Source organism: Hylobates moloch, unplaced genomic scaffold (genome assembly GCF_009828535.3).
Source record: "Hylobates moloch isolate HMO894 unplaced genomic scaffold, HMol_V3 SCAFFOLD_21, whole genome shotgun sequence".
NCBI lineage: Eukaryota > Metazoa > Chordata > Mammalia > Primates > Hylobatidae > Hylobates > Hylobates moloch.
In genome coordinates this window covers 54096754-54117090 of record NW_026652296.1, presented here as the reverse complement: position 1 = coordinate 54117090, position 20337 = coordinate 54096754, and the positions used below count along the sequence as shown (strand labels likewise).

The window sequence follows — 20337 nt, the reverse complement described above, 5'->3', positions numbered from 1 at the left end:
AGCTGAGCGAACTGAGTAAAGTCAAGCAGCTTGATTGACCAAGTTCTCAGCTGGTTAAAAGCAGAGGCCGGGAGCAGTGGCTCATACCTGTAATCCCAGAAACGGGAGGCTGAAGGAAGACACTTGCTTGAGCTCAGGAGTTCAAGACCAGCCTGGGCAACACAACAAGACCCAGTCTCTACGAAAGAAAAAATATATTAGTCCAGTCCAGCAGGTGGGGTTGAAGTGGGAGGATCTCTTTACCCCAGGAGTTCAAGGATGCAGTGAACTAGATTGCCGTGAGCTGCGCTCCAACCTGGATGATACAGCAAGACCCTGTCTCAAAAAAAAAAAAAAAGCCAAGATTCAAGATTCAAACCTAGATCTATCTCTCAGTGTAATGCTCCTTTGTCCTTTACTCCATGGCCTGAAAAGAGCTTCAACAGCCTTGAAGGGAAATTAGACATCAAGAAGGTTTACAATTTCCAATAAGATTCATAAAGAAAATAGTTGTCATCCAAGGCTGCAATTTTATCTGCATTTTTATGACTACAGTGTCCCGAATCCCAATGCTATCAATATTCCATTTCTAGTCAGTTTCCATTTCTTCATCAGTGTCAAGAGGCAAAAATACTGATTCCCCCTTTGCCACTGATTAGAAAGCATGGTGTTCAGGGCTGACAAAGTAATGATAAAAAGAACTCAAGGACCTTGAGTGATTAAGGGTGAAATTAAGACATCGGATGGTGTCTTCTCATTTTTCTGATGACCAGTAACAGCTGTTGTTTGTAAGAGAGGATGTAGAAACTTCCGTTGTGAATTTCTTCATGCTCAGTGAGTGGGCTTATGTTGTTATAATAAGTGTGTGTTTCTAGGTGGGGGGAGATTTCAGATTGTATTTTTTTCTCAACATTGCATTTTTTACATTTTAGACATTGAATTATGATTCAGCTTAGAAGGAGAAGAGAATTAAAAAATAGAGTATGTGAAAGGTTTAATAACACTTCTTTTATCCAGCTTAATCTTGAATTTTAAGTTTATGAACTTTTAAATCAATGTGTAATTATTTTAAATGTAAAAATTTATTTTAGGCCATAGCACTAAATGAAATGAAACATAGCTATAAATGTTATTCATATTATTCATAAAAAATGACATTTTTTCGTTCACTGTGGACTTCATTTGAAGGATTTGACATTTTACAGTAGATGACAGAAAATGGAAAAAACACAAGCTTTTTTTTTTTTTTCTCTCTCTCTCTCTCTGCTTTAATAATTCTGTCCTGGCCTGACATAGGTATTTTTGCCCCTCAAAATTTTCAAAATTGTTATTGCTGTTGTGATAAGACCAGAGTTATTGAGTTTGAGACTGGAAGGAATTTTCTTTAGGAAAATGTGGAAGGTGTGATTGGAAGGAAAATGGGTTTGAGGAGAGCCGGAGCACATGCTATTTCCTGGACAAGGTGTCCACCCAACTCACTTCATACCGATCTCAGTAAGAAAAAGACAATCCAGCCACACTGTGTCGCCCCAAATCAGATTTCAACTTTGCACATTTTTTTCTTAAAAGGGTTATAAAATTTGTTTTTAGGAGGACACACTGTCACACACATGTTCTACATGTGTGCACACACACACATAAAACTGCTGAACACTTTCCGCTAAAATCTAAAAAAAAAAAAAAACACTTTTAAACTGGGAGAGGTGCATATTAAAATGTGAGAGGAAAGTCTCATTATCAGGCCTTTTACAAATAAAATGAATCTTGAGATTAAATATTGTTATAATCATTATGAACATTAGCTTTCCTTTTCTCTCCCCCTTTTTTTGTGTCACACAAATTCTCACAGGTGGTTCTAATTAGACATAAATAGTGACAGTGGCCAGTTTGACTAAATCCAGCTTCCGGCCAAGAGTAATGGAAAAAAGTCTCAGCTTGCCGTCTTAAAAAACGGAATCTATATTGAGACAGTTCAAGGAAATGACGCCTCTGGTGAGATGTAAAAACCACAGCTCAAGCCCCTTTGTGCGTTATCCCTTTAGGGAGTCAAAGCAGCATAAAACACCTAATGGCATGTTCCTCCCTGCCCACATTACATTCCAGGTTTCTCAAAGAAAGCTTGCATTCGTCTACCTAAGACAAACTTTGACCACCTTGGCATCTGATAGGAAGAAAACCCCAAAACCAAAAAAACAAAAGAAAGCAAGGCATGTATGCTATCTCTATTGTCTTGTAATTTTAATCCTTTTATATGGAATAGTTGAATGGGTATTTGATAATTCTGTCAAGTCACTTCCTAAATACTTCACTGTTTTTATAAAAACTTTTATTGCCTTTAGTTTAGTAGGGCAATACAGAAAAAGAATAAGTCTTTTTTAAGAAAGTTTCCAGAAATCAATAGGTTAGTAAAACTTGGATTGTTCAGCATGCATGTTCCAGGATAACAGCCTTTCTTCCTAGTCATGTTCTCTTTCTTGTTATTTCACACCAGTGTTCTGTGAAGCCAACACACTCATCCTTGGATAAGAAATGTCTATAAAAATTTATACATGTATTTAATGGACATGCTGAGTAATTTTCAGATCTCCTTAAGCAGGGCTGTTGCATATAATTGGGTCACTGCTCTAGGACACTCAGCCAGCGGGATCAGTGAAGGTTAAAATCCAGCCCATGTGTCTTTCACAAAGCCTTATCCCCTTCCTAAGAAGGGACTGCATCTGCCTGGAAGAAGTGACAAGTTTTCTAATTTGCAGAGACTGGGTTTGCTGCATCCTGTAAGTCATTTTTGCAAACCCAACCAAAAAGGGAAAAAAAAAAAAGGATTATTTACAAATGTAATAATTTACTTATTTTTGCCTTCTCTTTAAATATCTGAACATATGAAGAATCTGAACACTTACATTTTTTTCCAGAAATATGATAAGGCACAATATATCAGCCACTGATATTTGACTTTCTGGTTTCTTAAGCATATACACTCAAGCTCATTGAGACCTGATATCCTTGGCTGACCAATTCAATGCATATTGACATTGATAGGTAGCTTAAAAATTGGGGGAGAGGACAGAAATAAATATCCAGGGAAGTCCATATGTACCTCCTTCCATATATTTCATAAATATGCTGTTAACTAAATTTTTAGAGCGGCTGGCAATGGTCCATTTCCACTTTTGTATACCTGTTTCTGAGATGCATGGTAAAATAGCAGAAGTCTAAGCAAACAGTCTTTACAACTCTACCCTTTGTGAAACATGTCTTCAGTTTTTACATTTAGTATATTATTACCACAATTATTATTACTATTACTTTATCTCATCTAAACCTGTTCTTGAATTCAGAGTACTTACAACAATGCCTGGATATTATCTGAAAGATATGTTTCTGCTGAGTCAACAAGTTTAAAAGTATGAAGAAGAGCAAATTAAAACAAATAGAGCGAGCACTTTATAAACAGCATATACTTGTGAATTTCATTTTTTAGCAGTTCAAATAGATCTCCAGTGACTATCCCTTGAAGTTATTTTCAGCACTTGTTTTTTGCAGATGTAAAATATTTTTTCATATCAATGTAAAAATGACTTCTCTTTATTGATGGTTAGATTCCTAATGAGGCTGATCTACAGCAAAAGACCTGGATTGTCAGTCCTAGCCTTTTAACTAATAGTGACAAAATAGATATTCTTGTTCTATTGCATTGGGGAATTCCTTTGATCTTAGTAGGGATCCAAGGATAATAAGAGGTGTTCTAGAGAAAAATATCAGTACCAGCAAGTTAAAAATATTATCCATTTTGCTCACATCATCACCAATCCAAGGAATAACTAGAGACCTGGAGGAGTTATAGAAGATTCTAGCAGCTTACGTACCAAGGCTTTTCCTCTTCAGGGGTGGTGGTGTTTTATGTACAGAACAAATTATCCTAGGATATTGGCAGGCTTTAAATAATATTTTAGGTGGGGCTCAAGATTGGATGCTTCCAGAAAAGAATCGTTCTGCGCAAACTTGGTTCTTAGCTCCAATCTACCTCATGAGGCTGTGAGAGGTCTGTAATGCACTCCAGAAGAGATTTTAGACGCTGATTGTTCCCTCCCACTTGTTTCACCCAGACCCACCCTTAACAAATGAGAGAAAGTTTCAAGCAGCTGATTTTAGAATAAGAAATTTCAACTAGGGGTCTTGGGGAGAGATGTTTTATCCATTCATAATTAAGGCACTTGGGCCATATGTTTTTCTTTCCACTTTGTCACCTCCTCTCTCTGTCTGTGTGGTTTTCTCTGATTGTTACTTTCTTCGTTGTTGTTGTTGCTGTCCTCTGTCTCTAGTTAGTGGCAGCAGCTAGAAAAGCTCCCCACCCATGTGGCAGCCTTTTTCCCCACAGAGAGCTTTGGTTAAAGGTCCGCCTTGCTCTTCCAGCTTGCAGGATACCTGCTGGTCTAACAAGATAGACTGTTCCTACTCAAACACCCCAATTGCCCCAGCTGCAATTCATATCCATTCTTTTATCTGTGAAGTTATCTATTAGTGTCTACATTTGTTGGCCTTCAAGTCCTGTACGCAACTTTTAATCACAGCAGTTCAGCTCTCTTTGCTCTCCTCCTAATCACTGCCCTTTGGTGCCTCTGTTTTCTTGTTGACTTTCCTATTGTCTCAATCAAAGTGGTGAGGGGGCTTCAATCTGGCAGGATAATCCTGGACCCATTCTAGGTTTTACTTCAATAGTTGTACAGATCATTTTTTTCTTTTGCAAATTAATCATAAATTCCCTCCTTCAATTTTGGCATGGGCTCACCTGAATGAAATACTATAAACTTCACCTACTTTTTTTCTTTTAAAATGTAACAAAAGACTTTTTACAATAAACTACTATAGGTAATAAAAAAAGCACAGTTAACAAGAAGGGATCCCCAAGCACCATAATTTTTTTTTTTCTCTTGCTGGGTGATGAAAAAGTGAGAATTTTTAGGTGTGACTAGCGTTGGACCCTGAATAAGTCTCTCTTATCTGTGTCCCATTTTTCCACTTTATAATCTTAGTGATTGGTGATGGTTGTCTCAAAGATCTCTTCCAGTCCTAACACGATAATGGAATTCTAGATTTTAAGTGTGTTCATTTATTTGAATTTATCTCAAAAGGTGAAGTCATATAGATATTTCAATATAAATATTTTACTGTGACTGACAGCAGCAAGTTTTAAAATGCCTATAAACATTTCCACTGATCAGATGATCCTCGTAGTGAAAAACAAAATCCACAGAATTGGAAAGGTAGGGGAAGTCAGTGTTCTCCCTATCCTAGGAGTCTCATAGTCTCATTAGCAGAGAGGTGATGAGTGGATATTTGGCTGTTGATGCCAAATATCATTACACTTAGTGGAGTTAACTTGTCAGGGCTTAGTATAAGGGAAGTAGAGGAATGAATCTGCAATCTGTTATGTTTATACAGTGTATTCATTCACGGTGAGGTGTATTCCTCAGAAAGAATTTAGCTGATTACTAGGATAACTTCCAGGTTGCATGCCTAATGCTGGGGGCCCGACCCCTGTCAATGCTGGAAATGATTTGGGATGTACCTTTTCAGGTATCATATTCAATGAATAACTGCGTATACGGATCCAGGAGCTACTACAATGTCCTCATTCCATAATGGAAAACCCCTGCTCCCAAATGGGCAGGGAAGGACCAGGACTTGGGAGAACAGGGTTCTGAGCATTATCTGAGGACTGGTGGTGACAGACACCAGGCACACACTCCCTCCTGGTCATTGCTCTTCCTCTGCTAGATGTAGACGAGCTTCATTCTCTCCTTCTCTTCCATTACCTCTGCCTCGTGTCTTAGTGACAACCACAATTTTAAACCTACTAGAAAAAGGGGAAAAAGGCAAATGAGACCTTCTCTTTCTAGTCTCTTATTTCTTTATCTAGAAACAAACTTTGAAGATTGCTCCTCTTCTTAGCAGATAAGGAGACAGAATATCTCCCAACAGCTAGTCTGATGGTGAATGCATAAACCTATCAGGAAGGGAGAATGCAAGGATTTGTCCCTGGGTTCTCAGAAAAACTGTCTTTGTAATTCTTAGAAGCATGATAAAAGGGACATTAAATCAACTTTGAAAGCTGTGGAAGAAAAGTTATGATTCTTCCTCATTGATGTTTTATCAAAACAGAAGTCTAAAACTTACCCCCACTGCATTTAAGCGTTCTGTGCCCCTCAAACATTTCAGGTACATAAAAATGTCCTGGTGTTCAGCAAGATCATATTAAAATTTGTTTTTTGGGGGCTACTGTGTATTTCTAATCTGAGGAATACTGCCTGACAAAGAAGAGATGCTCTGTAAATTTTTGCTAAATGTACACTGAAAGACTTGAACCTCCTCCTAATAGATGCCAGTTAACCAGCAAACAAATGACATGCACAGAATCTGACACGAGGAACTTACAGCATGAGAGAGGGGAACCCGACATGGATTGTCTGAAAATGATGCAGAAATCTTATGCAAACGATAAAATAAAGCCAAACAAAATGCACAGGCATCTTTTCTAGTAAACCATTTTAATGTAAAAAGTACCTGCTTATGACTACAAAAAGGCCACTTTTTTTTTCAAGTACATCTTATATTTGATAATACAAAAAAACCATTGTTTCCCTAATGATTTTATTATGGTTTTCCTTAAAGGGTTAACCTGTAGCATCCATGCTGTATGGAAACGGAAGGCTGTATATTCTTTCTGGCATATGCTGTCCAATTAGTTGGATGTCTGATGAGCTGCATGTAATCTTAATAATGCTCAGATTTGATATAAGCCATTTTAGTAGATAATGGTTCTTTGAAGGTAAGTGAAAGGGATAATAACTCTTGGCAATATGGTTGTTCAGGAAATTTCAATCTTTTCATAGGAAACTGAAAATACTTAGAGGATTAAAGTGACTACAATGCACAGATGAAAATCCCCATTTGGAAGCTGGCTTTTCTCACAGTTTCTCCATGTTGACTGTTTTAACAATTGCCCCACTTAGCTATAAAATCTTCATACTACAGAGTGTAACATTGTTTAAAAGATACTTTAGCCGCATAAATCAAGTGCTGAGATACTGCATTATGTGTGATACTCTCCCAGGAGTACCCACAAGCACTCTGGTGAATACTAATTCCTGGCCAAGTGTTTTTTTCAAATATCGTTCTCCTTTACTTCTATGTCAGGATCCCAGGGCCCTGCCATCCCAGCCGATAACACCACAAACGGAGACAAGTATAAATGATGCAAAGACTGAACACGTGTGCTGTTTGCAGCAAGGTAATTGCCACACGGCAGATTCTTAACCCTGCTTTGGCTCAACATTCAATGGCACGGAGAATCACTTGTGATTTCCCAGAATTTCAGAATATTTTCATTTCTTACCTTGTGTAATACCAGCAGTTGTTTGTATCCAATGAGAAATATAAATCTCAGGACTTGTACCTGAAATAGAATCATGGATCCTTAGCTTGGGAGGATTTTAAAGATGATCTAAGAATGTGGTGTGTAAATGTTAATGCCCATTATAAACTCATGCAGACCATATTTAATTACAGATGCTTGGCCTTTATGCTCAAAACTGTTAAATATTTTCATGGTGGGCACTGTTGTAGATTTAAAGAGACTGATTGCATTTATTTTATAATTATCCTCTATGTTCTGGCTTATCTGCTTTTTCTTGAGTTAGGTCACTTGTTCAGTTGGTGTTTCCTTTGCATACTGGTTTCTTCAACAGAGCATTTTGGCATATCAGGTAACACTTGCTAACAATGGTTTGATTGACTGATATCAGGAATTGAAGTAGGTACACTTAAAAATGTAAAAAAAAGATGTACTCTGTACTCTGGGGTCATTACAAGGTCTCAGGCTCTGTTGAGAGGCAAGTGGGATGGAGGGGAGAGAGGTAGGGAGCAGGTGGGGAGCAAATTGGGCTTTCCCTTAGGGTGGATGGAGAGCTTGCCTTATGAGACATTGGGGAAGAGTCCCCTTGGCCTTCTCAGTGACAGAAACTTGTCTGAATTACTGCTTCTCTTCTTTCAGCCCCAGCATACTTTTGAAATTTCTACTGAAAAGATCCCCAACTTCATTCAGAAAGACCGTCTTTCAGCTTGTGCTGGGGGACAAATGCCTTAGTCCTTAGCTACCTTGGGGACCAGACTGCCCTAGTGTCCTCCAAAGTCCCCACTGCTCCTTATCAAGTTCTGCTTTTGAAGCTTTAATATCAACTTAAGATGAAATTCTGATGAGATCTTTCACTGTTTAAAAAAAACAATTCTGTCTAAGCATGTGTTGTACTGTGAGTTCCTCATCACTTTTGGCTCTAAACTGCTTCGGACTTTCTGAACATCCTTCGTTATCTCAGTTTTCCATAGCTGCCTTAAAATATATGTGTTCATTTTCTTTTCTTATGAGATTTTGGGAGGGAGGAGAGAGAAGTGTGTATAACAGTTGCCTTAAATGTGAAACTGCCAACTGAACTTGATATATGATTGTCCCTTTACTCAAAATAATTTTTGATACAATAGGAATTCCCTACTGTGGTCTGCAATTCGATAGCACTGGTGATTATATAGTTTGAATTAAATGCTAGCCCCTTCTGTTACAATAGTTTACATCTACGAATTATTAAGACTCAACTCAATTCCTAGGTGCTCCTCAGCCCAGGCTAACTTATGTGCACTTTCAAGGTACCTGACCTTTCTATGTATTGTAGGAGTGAATTTGGGGCGGGTGCCATACATTTAGAACTCACCCAGCAGTAGTTATCCAAACATCTGGTACAGAAAAGTCACATGTTAAATAGCTGTTAATGTCATAAAGACTCCAGTAAAAGGACGAGATGGGACAATTATAATATTTTGGCTTTGGCAATGATGTCAGAAAAGTTTCTTCCTGAACCCACCTTAATGTGCCTTTAGCTTTACAGTGTCTACTGGCCTTTTTCATTGAGCAGAATAAAATTATCTGGTAAATTATGTGTTAGAAAAGTCTCTCAAACTTCTGAAGTTCTTTTAACTCACATAGAAGAAGAAGCAGAATACAGTAAGAGAAACATACTATACAATGTAATAATATAGATTTAGCAATATAGTATGCTATAACTTACTCTATTATACTGTAATATATAGTAATATATAAATAGTACATTATTGTAATATAAAATAATATGATAATTTAGAAAATAATAATAGAGAAGTAGTGTGGAAATGCCAAATCTACATCTTGGTATCTTAAAGTTAACTGTAATTGCTAATTTTAATATTCTGAGCCTTAATTTGTAATATAGTGTGTGAGTATGTGTGCCTGTGTGTGTGTTTTTGTGTAGTATGTGTGTGTGTGTATTTTCTTCCTTATTCTGAATCTTTAAATTATGGAAAGGAAGCCTACTTCTTCTTCTTCTTTTTTTTTTTTTTTTTTTTTTTTTTTTAAGACAGAGTCTCACTCTGTCACCCAGGCTGGAGTGCAGCAACAGGATCTCAGCTCACTGTTACCCCTGCCTCCCAGGTTTAGGAGATCCTCCCACCTCAGCCTCCCTAGTAGTTAGGACTACAGGTGCACAGCAGCTTGGCTAATTTTTTGTATTTTTAGTAGAGATACGGTTTCACCATGTTGCCCAAGCTGGTCTTGAACTCCTGGGCTCAAGCAATCCATCTGCCTTAGCCTCCCAAAGTGCTGGGGTTACAGGCATGAGCCACCGCACCTGGCCTGGAAAGGAAGCCTTTTTATATGGGTTGTTTTCTACACAGTAAGTACAGAACAACGTCTATGACTATGACTGTAAAATTTTTCTATTAATTCCTGTAACTCATAACATGTAGTTTGTAACATGACGAGACCAAAGAGTGTCACAAAAACACGAGATGCATGTGGTTAAATCCATTTCATGGTGGTAGTTCCTAGCCATTCACTTACAGGGGGGGATGACCATTCTTTGGCATTTGAATGACTCATTTTCTCTCCTTCAGTTGCACTTAGTTCGACATCAATAACTTGTTGTGCTTATGTTTCTTAGAACAATATTGTTCTTTTTATAATTTCTTTAATAGTGGCATGGAGCTCCCTCTGTAACCTAATGTTCTTTTTCTCAATGATTCTCCATCCCTTTGTCTTTGGAACAATAGCATTTTTGTCTTGGTGAAATAGAAGTGTGAGGGTTCGGCAGTCACCAGCCTCATGCACAGTGCCATGAATGTCATTGTCATTCAGGAGACATGCTTTGACTCCTGGGCATTTATAAATCCATGCACTGCAGTAACAGCCCATAAAAAGTGGCTGGCTTATTTCCAGAGAGTAAAAGGAAGCTCAGATTAAAAAGGAAATACGGTTCATGTCCCACCAGAGTCACCAAAAAAGAGAAAAAATAAAGAAGGAAGGAAAGAAGGAAGGAAGGGAGGAAGGAAGGAAGGAAGGAAGGAGGAAGGGAGGGAGGGAGGGAGAGAGAGAGGGAGACGAAGAGAAGAGAAGAGAAGAGAAAAGAGAAGAGAAGAGGAGAAAAGAAGAGAAAAGAAGAGAGATGTGGTCTTTGCAGTCTGGGGTCTGGATAGATGTAAATGCTGACATTTGTACCTACACCTGGTGATGCTGGATGAAGAGAATAATAGTACTAAACTCTCATCATCACTCTGGGTGATTGGTAAACTGTTTAGATGACTCCTAAATTGGTCTTGAGCTTTAGATGGAAACTGGCTTTCAGTGGAGTTTAACATGGGACTTCCAAAGATCTTGCAAATGATGACTCCCTCATATGGTAAGTTAATTAGAGAATTAACCACCTTAATTTTAACCAATTAGTTTAGGAGGATAGAATAGACTTGTAATCTACGTGGGAAATGAGCTCCAAATGAGTGACATGGTCAAAACAGCTCTCAAAACAACACACAAACTTTCCACTTCCCATGTCAGTAACCTGGTAACTCAAAAATGGCTGCTCTGAAGTCTCTTTCTGGACTCCCTGCATCAAATGCAAGAGGTAGTTTGTAGTGACTCATAAAAGGATAACTACCCTATTGATAAATACAAGACCAGCCTCAGAAATTCATGATGATCTCAATCATTGTCATTATTCCAGCATCTGATAATTAGTAGAGTATAGGCGATGACTAACTGAAGACTGTAAGAACTATCATCCAGGAAACTTGGGGAAGGTAAAAATAGTATCTAAATGCCAAATCTAAATGCTGAGATGGTAAATTCTGAAACATTTGAGCACAGACACAACATGGCCATGTAATAATAAATCTGAATATTATTCTGACTGAGAAGGTGCCAGTGTAATTTTCTGGATTACTTTTGTTGGATGTATGAGTATTTTGGCTGTGTTTTATTAAATCTTTGAATACTTTAGATACTTCTGAAGGATTAGATGAGAAAGGTTTCATCATGCTCTATCAACAATTAAATATATTAATAAAAGTAAGAAAGTGCCACTTAGTAACCACAAAGTATGTGTCCCTCCAGCAAAGTGAACAGTGGCGAAGGGGAGTGTCATATGATTAAAAAAAAAATGTGTGACTTGCTGAGGCATAACATATCCCCAACTTGTAGGATTATCACTAGAAAATGGTATGTTCCTAGACTTCTCACTTCTCTTCTCAACGCCAGCATGTTCTTTTTGGTGACTTCCTTGAAACATGCTATGAGACTAAAATAATTTAACATCTGACTTCAATGGATATGAGACATTTGGAGTATTTTTTACCATTTTACTCATTCATAATAAAGATAGGAGAGATGAGGGCAACTAGAAAGTAAGTTCCCAGACATGAATAATAGGTTATTTATTGATTGTTTTTGCAGGTTTTTTTGATATTTTTGCTCTGTGGGCAAAATAGAAACCAACAAGGTCAGTGATTCACATCCTCTGCTGTCAGTTGCCGCTTGGTCACATTTGGCAGTATTCAGATACATGTAGACACATCTCCTCAGCTCCTGCATGGCTTTCTATAGGGAAGCCCTTGATGTACTATCTCTCAGGCAATATTTAAAAGAAAAAAAAAATCACAGAAGATATACCACTAGGGGCACACTGACTCCAAGAAAACGCCATTTGAGTAAACTGGTATTCCCCTTCACCTTCTCCAGGCTCAGTGGTGAGAACTGCATATTTAAATGAAAATGAGCATGTGCCTTCCTCTCCCTCCTGTTCTTAGACAATTAGATAACACTCCACGAAGGCCTGTCATTCAAAAGGACAGTCAGTTTGGAGATGCTACTTGCATTGTGATAGAGGCATTTGCTCAAAAGCAGATAATGGGTCTGCTTTTGAGACTGCAGGGCTGTGGGTGGTCTATGTTCCCTCTGTTTTAAAATCTTATCATTGTCAGCCTGACTGAGATAAAGTTCACGCCCAACTTTTTGAAGTTGTGAACAAGGAATCATTTGTTGGAAAGATTTCTGGAGTATTTTATGCACATTGTCACTCAGAAGCCTGGTCCTACAACTCAAAAGGCTACATTAGACCAGGACAGAAAGAAATGACAGACACTTCTTTAACTTCTTTCACTTAACTTTAAAGAAACTTTAAAAAAGTTATTTAAGTTTCAAGAGCTAACTTTTGATGACTTAGAAGGCTACACAAATTAAAGGTCTCAGAGGTTTTATAGATGATCTGTGTAATTTCCTACTTAATTTGTAAACTCATGTAATTTTGAACGTATAGAAGCAAAATATTTCGAATTCCAATAGATTTATGGAAAGTTGAATGTGAATGTTTGTACATGTATGCATATTTACATAAAGATTAAGACCAAGTACATTTTCTAAAACAATTAATTCTGTAAATTATGTTTTGAATTGTAAAGCAACCTGAAAGCTATTCATGAATGTGTTCTGAAAGCTTTGTTTGATGTAAGGTGTTTGATATGGTTTTATAATAGAGATGTTCAATGGATAATGAAAGAAATACAGATAAAGCCATTGAGAATCATTTCTGAAGAGTAGGTAATTTAAGATTATAAAGTGACAATTCTCTGAAATTTTTGGAATAATGAACAGAAGAGTAAAATTGTCTTTAGGATTGGATGGTAAGTGGAACAACAGATTACGTATTATCTATTGGGGCAAAATATATTTATTAGCATTTGTGAGGAAAATATGACTTGAAGAAAGTAAATAGAATTTAAATCTTTGTTTTTGGACAATACAATGTTTTCTTAGAAATTCTCAAGCAACCTTGCCCACATGAGAAACTGAATGTCAGACTTTCCTCACATGCCACCAGTAGATTGCTCAAAATTCTACTAAGAAGACATTTGGGATTTTATTCTCAGGTCCAAATATAAATATTATAACAGATTATGTAGTGTCCCTGCTTAAAAGACTAAAGGAAGCTCATATGGCTTGGTTCTTTGATAGGAAATTGGAAGCAAACTATATAGTGAACATACATTTTGATTTTTTATATAGTATTCGCATAAACTATAATTTCTACTTCTTCTGTTGAATTTCAAAAGAACTGGATATCCATTTTATTTACATTAGTGGAGATATGTGAGGGAATTAATAAAGGACCCAAGAGTTTTGGGGAATTGCTGCAAAGTGCCAGACACTCTGGAAGCTCCTTTCCTATACAAAATTTGTAATTTAATGTTTTCTATAATTATTTGCAGTTTATAGATGAGTAAACTGTCCTTTAAGTGGTCTTTCCAAGTTCATATAACCTAATTAATAGCAATACTAAGATTCAAAGCTAAGGCTAATCCTGGGCCTGCACACTTACACAAAATAATTCTGTAAGGTCCAAAACTTTTATATCAATTTTGCACTATTTCCTTAATGTAAGCATCTGTATACCTGCCAACCTTCTCAACATGTTATTAGCCACTTGACTTTGCGTGAAGAGATGGGAGATCAGAAAAATAAATTTTTAGAGAGACGCTTGATACCCTTTTGGACATAGTAGAAAATGCATCAATAGTAATATCTGTGATTATTATGGCTACCGTCATTTCAAGTAGAGGGTAAAGCAAGACTTCCTTTTAAATCAAGAGCAGGTTGGCTCAACTTCTTTACCCCATGTAGCTCTGGTGAACATCATTCCACAAAGTTTGTAGTAAAATGATGACTTAAGGTATCTTACTGCTAATAGGTTTTGAAGGAATAAAATTGTAAACTACATTTGAAATATGTGCTTTGGATAAGAAAAGGCCAAAAACTGAAGTTTTGCAGTTGTATGCAGAAATTTGAAATTGGATGTAGATTAATGTGTGAGTTATACAGCCGTCCAAGGCCAGCATAATCCTAGTTGAAAAATCAAATTAAATATACAGTACTTGTATTAAATTGGTATTTTTCAAGAAACATCATTCCTAAAATCATTTAGACCTATCAGATATTTAAAATGCAGTGCTTAGCACTCTGCTGGGGACAAACACTTTACCTGTATCACAGGTGTCTGCGAAGGGCTCTTTTGTGTTTGACCTGCAGTTTATCCAAATCCATGCAATTGTCTTGCCTGCACTTCCTCCTGCTGTGTCTGGGGAGGTCCCCTACTTACTTCTGCTTATCTAGGCTTGTCCTCCTCCCTGCAATCTTCCCTGTCTTTCCCAATCTTAACGCATTCTCAATTTGATTGCACACTGAGATATGGGCTCCTTTCAGTAGCTAAATTTTTACTAATTGTTAATTCTTTATTTCTTCTTCGACTGCATCTTTCTAAGTGCAGAAGTCATTTCATAAACTTGATCTGCACCTGCTACGGCTATCTTCAAGAGCCCAGAATGGGGGATTATCTTTATCTATGATTTACTAAGAACTAAGGCCAGTCAGTGTAGGCTGGAAGTAAGAACAGTTTGACTCAATATAAGTTAAAACTTTCTAATGAATAGAATTCTTCCATGAGGGGAAAATTCTATTTTGAGAGACAGTAAGGGTATATATATAAAGACTGAATAATCACTTAGAAGAGATCAACGGAATCTGAACTGATTGGCAATCAATAGGACCTGTCAAGCTTGGAGACCTCGAAGTCAATGATGATGTTATTACCACTGATATTCCAGGGAAAAGAATAAAGGAGAAAGGGTGAAATCAGATTCATCTTACTTCTTTATAAATGCAAATTCTCCTTCTCCCCAAAGCAATGCCCTGATACAAGGTCACATTCTAGACCATGCATATTTAGTTATGCATAGTAAAGAGTACTTGCGAATGAAGATGCTTTTATTTCGTGCTTATTATTTTAGAGATGGTAGATTGTTGCCTCAGATGGTAAAAACCAAACAAAACTTGCCACTGTATTCAAACTTTACTCCTACCTCTTTTTTCCTTCACTGAAAATATTCTTCAATGTATCAAGCTTTTTCTTATGAAACTAATTCTTAAATCTAGCAATTAGAAAAAGTTTCTGTGCTACTGGCTAGGCTCATGACTGTATGCTCCCTTCCACTCCCCTTCCACTCTGCTCTCCAGGCAGAGTGGAAGGTTTCCCTGGATGCACTGCCTTCTCTCTGTATCAAGGCTGAATATGGTCACTTACTTGTCTGCGTGCTTCAGAAACTGGTCGCCTGCATTCAGTTCTCCAACACCTACCTTCACGGGAATGAAGTTTGGCAGAAGAAGGAAATCTTCAGCCCAACCCACCATGCATGCAGATATGACCACCTAAAGAGGATGCATGCAGATATGACCACCTACAGAGGCATGACAATGAGTAGAGAAAGCACCCTGTAGCCTGTAAACCATGAAGTAAGTATGGTTTCTAAGATTATGGGTGGACTGTAATCTTTCCCCAGCCCGGTAAGTTAACTACCGTGTTGTGCTTTTATCTCCGCAAATTTCCATTCCTTGTGAAATGCATGTACAGTGAAGTAAAGAACTCTAAAATCAGGGCTAGTACCTAATCCTAAATGCTAGTATGTATATATGTATTCATTCACTCATTCATTCATTCACTTAGCATAGAATGTTGCTTTGATTGGAAAAAAACAACAGCCCCAATCTTGATATCCTTACTATTTAAATATTAACCTATTAACCTGCCAGTGTGAGGATGCCAAAAAACTTGCTTCTGACTTATTTTCAGTCACTGCTATTACCCTATAAGAGTCTTCCAGACCCCGGAAAATGTGAACTCTTTAGCTGTGCTCTGAGAAAATGCATTTTGTCTATCATGTTACAGGGAGAAAAAGCTCTCCAATCTGAAAATTCTGTTTGTCATTGGAAATAGGGGTGAATTATTCCTCCACTCTGAGGGAGTTTCTATTCCTATGACACCATTCTTTTTCTGTCTTTTCAGGGTTAGTTAGGTCAGAAGATTCTATGTGTTTTCTTATCGCTTAAATCTATCCATAGTTGGCAAGAATTACTGCAGTTTCAATAAGTCATAATTGTCAAAACTTTGGGATAATAATTACATTGGCATAATCAATTTATGTCACTTTGCGTGAGAGGTTTACAAAGCCTCTCAGCCTTCGAAGATGTTGCTTCCTGATATGGTTTGGCTACGTCCCCACCAAATCTCATCTCGAGTTGTAGTTCCCATAATCCCCATGTGTTGTGGGAGGGACCCAGTGTGAGATCATTGAATCCAGGGCACGGTTACCCCCATGCTGTTCTCCTGGTAGTGAGTTCTCATGAGATCCAATGGTTTTACAAGGGACGTTTCCCCCTTTGCTTGGCACTTCTCTTGCCTGCTGCCACGTTTGATGTGCCTGTTTTGCCTTCTGCTATGATTGGAAGCTTCCTGAGGCCTCCCCAGCCATGTGCAACTGTGAGTCAATTAAACCTCTTTTCTTTATAAATTACCCAGTCTCTGGTATGTCTTCATAGCAGTGTGAAAATGGACTAATACAGTTCCTATTTCCATCCCAGGACAAGCAGTATAACAATGACTATTGATGTGAATTCAGAGCCTGGTGTTGGAATGCCTGTGCTATTCAGGTAGATTCAGAGGCTGGTGCTAGGAGCCCTGTGCTGTTCAGGTGTGTGTCACATCTGGTGTATACTTCCTGACCAAGGTTTACTTATCTGAATCTCAACAATACCAAAATGCTTCCCATGGCACCCAGCCGCAATCTCACATACAGATTCTCTTCTTGAGAACTGTTTATCATTGTCATCATGTAAACGTAGAATGGCAAGGTCATGCATGGACAGTCAAGTGCTCTGAAACATACTTTGGAAATAATGTAATTGTCCCTTTACAGCCTTTTGACTAACTATAAAAGCAAAATAAACAAACCAAAAAATTGAATTAAAAAACCACAGCTTTTAATTTTTTTCCTCCTTTTGTTTCTAAGTGTAATAAAGCAAAGAGTTAATGTGCAAAAAACAGCTCAAAGTCACAGGTCTTTAAAATGTGGTTCTAGTTTCTCAAAGGTCAAGGCTGCCAGATTTATGCTACAGGTATTTTGGGCAGTTATTAACTTTCTATTTATGAACCACCAGCGGGCCATGTCTGTAATTTGACATCCATTATTTTCTTTTTTTTCTTTTTTCTTTTCTTTTCTTTTTTTTTTTTTTTTTTTTTTTTTTTTTTTTTGAGACGGAGTCTTGCTATGTCACCCAGGCTGGAGTGCAGTGGCGCAATCTCAGCTCACTGCAAACTCCGCCTCCGGGTTCAAGCGATTCTTCTGCCTCAGCCTCCTGAGTAGCTGGGATTACAGGCACATGCCACTACGCCCAGCTAATTTTTGTATTTTTAGTAGAGATGGGGTTTCACCATGTTGGCCAGTATGGTGTTGATCTCTTGACCTCATGATCCGTCCACCTTGGCCTCCCAATGTGCTGGGATTATAGGCGTGAGCCACCTCGCCCGGCCCCATTATTTTCTTTTTGAACATTTGAGAGCAAATTATTGCCAGCATGACACACACACATACACAGTAAGTCCTCACTTAACTTCCTTGATAGGTGTTTGCAAACTTCCACTTGTAGTAAAAGAACTTACAATGAAAACAATTTTACCACAGGCTAATTGATAGAAACAAGAGTTAACTTCCTATGGCATATTTCTGGTCACAAAAACATTACCAAACATCTAAATGATGTCCCAAAACACTTCTAATATTAAACATTGAAATACATGTTAGCTGGATATACATGTAAGAAAGATTAATAAAAACAAGTAAAATAATTATTTACCTATTTTTTGTAGTTCAGGGTCATGGGTGGCCAGAGCCTAAGGTAGATGCCATTCCGTTGCAGCATTCACTCACACACCCATGCTCACATAGACTGGGACCATTTAGACACACCAGTTCACCTAATTAGCACATCTTTGAGATGTGGGAAGAAACCAGAGGAGCTGGAGCAAATCCACGAAGACATAGGGAGAGTGTGGCAAATGCCACAGAGACAGTGGCCCCACCTGGAAATCATTTTTTTCACTCATCAATGTTATAACAAAATGACATTGAACAACATATTATTCGAGGACATGCTATGTTAGTGTGCATACAGACACACACACACACACACACTTGCACTATACATTTGTGATGTCTAATGCAGTAGCCATTAGCCACATGTGAATATTGAGCACTTGAAATACTATTAGTCTAACTTCCATGTGCTGTAAGTACATACCACATTTCCAAGATTTAGCATGAAAACATAATGTAAAATATGTCATTATAAATTTGCATATTGATTCCCTGTTGAAATAAGTGTATTGTGTACAGACTGGGTTCAATATGTTATTGAAATTATTTTTACTTTTAAAAAAATTTTAATGACTACTAGAAAATGCAAATTTACATATGTAGTTCACCTTATGTTTGTACTAGACAACCTTGTTCTAGAGAGTTTGCCACATGGCCAGGCAACCAATAAAGCATTTGGAAACATGTAGTTTTACAGGGTGGCAGAGCACCTTCTCATCCACAAAGTCCATGAGACTCAAGATTTCTCAAGACCATGGATCCATAACTGGTTCTCATGGGTACATTTATAAATTTATGTCACATAACTGGTTCCTATGTCATGCCCCCTCTGCTCAGTGCTCATCAACTCTATGTGAAGACCATTTTCCAATTTTCACAAGTTATGGACAGAGGGAGTGGCATTGTGGTTTCCTTCCTGCTCAACATGATGTCATTAAAAGGAACGTATGGGGAGATGAATTTCCTTGTGTCTTGTGACAACTGCCAATCTTTTATTTGAACATTTACAACAGCCACACAAATCATGTCTTTTTTTGTCCTAAGAAGAATATACCATTCTTATTTGAAATATGTTATGTGATGTGAAATCCTGTAGAAATACAAACCGGTAAACACTAAGAGAAAAGCTCCATGAGTGCAATTTGGTAACTTTTCTACTGTCAGTTGGTAAAATTGGCAGAATAGATTAGGTAGAAAAGAACCAAAGCAGTCCTCTTCAAACCATAAACCTTTGAATGCCCCTTCCACTCATGTGCTCATGTGTGACATTTTACTTAATCAACAATCAACTTTGTTAGTGAAATAAAATATATGCTGCATATATTGACTTATTTCCACTGCCATGTTTCCTATACAAGTTGCTATGTTTACTTGCCTATATCACACTGTAAGAGCCTCCTCTTCTACTTCACCACATGCTCCTTCAGCACATTCTGGAAAAGCAACCTGAGTGATTTTGTAGTATTATAAATTATATCATGTATTTCCCAAATAAAAACGTTCCAGTTCTTCACCACTGAACTTGAATCAAAGCCTTTACCTAAGCTGACAAGGCTGTGCAAAATCCCGCCCTTGCCTCTCTCCCTCACTACACCTGGTGCCATTTCTCCTTTCTTACTAGGCATGAACCCCCACTGGCATGCTTTTTATTCCCAGAATATACCCAGCACATTCCTGCCTTTAAGCCTTTGCACTTACTATTTTCTTCACCAGCCATCTTTCCCCAGCTGTTCCCATGGCTCCCAGCTTCTTGTCATTTAGGTCTCAGTTTAAATGTTGCCTCCCAAGAGAGGCCTTCTATGACCACCCATCCATAGCAGTCATCAAGTCACTTTCTGGCCCAACACTCTGTTCCTAATAGTGCATATTACTAAATAATTTTATCCTGTTGGTTTGTCATTTTTTTGTTTACTATCTATTCCTCACAACCCTTGCAAACTCCAACCCACTTGAAGGAACACCCCAAGTGTTCTGTCTCATTCTCTAGCATACTACCAGCAAATACAAGAGTGCCTGGGTCTATAACACACCCCATGTTATTATTTGTGAATTAGTAAAAACAGAAGTAGCAATTATATTGAGATAGTTTTGACTTGTTTTCACATCCACAAGTTTCTCTGAGCAGTTTGAAGACATCATGCTTCAACATCTTCCATCTCTTCATCACAACCTGATGAGCTTTTTCTTAGAGGAGACCTCATGCCAACAAATTAAAAATGTGCAATGAATTTGTGCAGTGCCAAA

At 37.8% G+C, this 20337-nt stretch overlaps 1 long non-coding RNA gene across 1 annotated transcript in view; it reads left to right on the top strand.

Moving 5' to 3' along the window:
- LOC131382215 (uncharacterized) overlaps positions 1–7221 on the top strand; it is a 47696-nt gene extending 40475 nt beyond the window's left edge. Inside the window, exon 3 of the long non-coding RNA XR_009211488.1 lies at positions 7177–7221. This is a non-coding gene — a long non-coding RNA (uncharacterized LOC131382215). The remainder of the gene's footprint in view (positions 1–7176) is intronic.
- Positions 7222–20337: the final 13116 nt, after the last annotated feature.